The sequence below is a fragment of the Akebia trifoliata genome, chromosome 3 (genome assembly GCF_017979445.1).
Source record: "Akebia trifoliata isolate Shusen 1 chromosome 3, ASM1797944v1, whole genome shotgun sequence".
Classification (NCBI taxonomy): domain Eukaryota; kingdom Viridiplantae; phylum Streptophyta; class Magnoliopsida; order Ranunculales; family Lardizabalaceae; genus Akebia; species Akebia trifoliata.
The window spans coordinates 25,339,668-25,341,759 of NC_141377.1; positions in this window are offsets into that span (position 1 = coordinate 25,339,668).

A 2,092-nucleotide genomic window follows, 5' to 3' on the forward strand; every position below is an offset into this window, starting at 1 on the left:
TACATATTTCTTTTCTTCATTAAAGGCAGTAATCATTATAAAGTACCAATTAATAAATATTATCAAAAGCACTAAAGATCTCTCTCCCATGGTCTCAAGCATACAAAAGAAATGTAGTATAAGCACATTGTACTAACTATAAACAAGTATATGTGCATGAATCCACTCATGTTTGATCCCACGTAGAAGTATAAACAATAGTTATATATGAAAATTGAAGTTGAGCATCCACATAGTACAAATCTGCATAAAACAATTAAAGAAGATGAGTCAGTTCAGTTATAAAAATAACTTTATTAATTAATAAGATGAGTGAGTTCTAACAATTGCCAAATAACACTATTTCATGTACTTATCAAATCATGTATTTTTGTCAATGTACGAAGGAGACTTTCGACATTAGATCATATGTTATATATATATAATAAATTTATAATTATAATTTTTGAATTTTATAATCTATAATCCTATAAAATACTTTTGATTCTATAAAAATTTCAGCAGCATCTCCTCTTAAATATGGACATATGAAATTTTCCTAATAAACATAATAGATGTATAATCAAACCCAGAATGGTATATACATAACATATCCATATAAGAAATATTTAACCGATCAGAAGTATTATAGTCAAGCACACATGTAAAATCCCAAATTTTTAATTCGTATCTCGAGGAAAAATAAATAGTGGAATTTTAAGAAAATCTTGAAAGTGGGATTTAGGGATAAAACTTTAGGATGTTTCTAATCATTTTTAATGGAATCTGACCTCACCATTAGATTCAAAATGATAGAAAACCATAGTTTAGCCTGTAAGCACGCTCAAATACGAGTTCGAATATAAAAGTTGCAAAATCCTCGATTACCGGGTCGGACCAGGCTAAAACAGTGACTTTTTGTTGGAGTAATAATTTTTAAAATTCGATCATACCATTGGGTTCATAACGAAAAATTATTCAACATAGACTATTTATTTATCATTTTTGGAGATCAGGAAGTTGAATTATCGCCAAAAACGAAAACGACATCAAGTTTATGGGTCACGTCAGGCCAAAAATGTAAATTTTTGATGGAGACATAATTTGTAGAAATTGACTATACCATTAGATCCGGAATGAAAAATTAGGCGAAATAGAGTATTCGTTTGTCAGTTTTGGAGACCGAATGACCAAGTTATCGTCGATCAAAACAATAGGCGAAATACCGAATTCGTCCCAAATATTATATAAATAATATTAAATTTTTTTTTTTAATCTCATCTTCCCCAACGCGTCTAAACAGCCGAGACCTATACGAAATGACATATTTTTTTCTCTTCGACCTTCCACCTCAGATCTCTCGCAAACGGTCCACTTTCGACGATCGCCACAGAAGAGAAAAAGGTCCGCAGCTTCGTTCTCTACAAACCCACCCAACCTTTCTTCATTTCACTTTCTATTTCACCCGATATCGTAAAAAATCAGCCGTATTTAGATACGGAAATTTCGAAACTTTGACCTCGGATTTCGTCCATTTCGGGGTCAAATCGCTTTCCGACGCAGAAGGGAGAAACGTCCGCAACCTCATTCTCTACATAACCCAACCAAGTTCCTTCCATTTTCTCGTCTTTTTCACCCTGTATAGTAAAAAATCAGCCGTATTTTTATATGGAGATTTTCGTAACTTCGACCTCGATTTTCATCGATTTCGGGGTCAAACCGTCTTTCGCCGTAGAAGGGAGAAGAGACGAGTACATCGAGATCTTCGAAACCACTAAGCCAGCTTCGAAAATCAGCCGTTTCGAAGTTCGATCCGCCTCGATTTTCGTGCCAATCGTCTCGATTTCCGCGAACGTGCTTCAATTCCGTCGCCTAGTGATTGTAAGGAACTCTCAATTTCTATTAGTAATCATAGATTGTGAAATTACATTTAGGATTTTATTGGAAAAATTTGGATGTATTTCTGAAATGTAGAATTCTTTATTATTTCAAAAATTCACGCCAGAAATTACATGTTTGATATGTTTAATTGTATTTTTAACAAATTATACGTGGGTAGGGTATTTGAATGGGTTATTTCCATAAATTGGGTTTTGTGCACTGCTCGGACCCC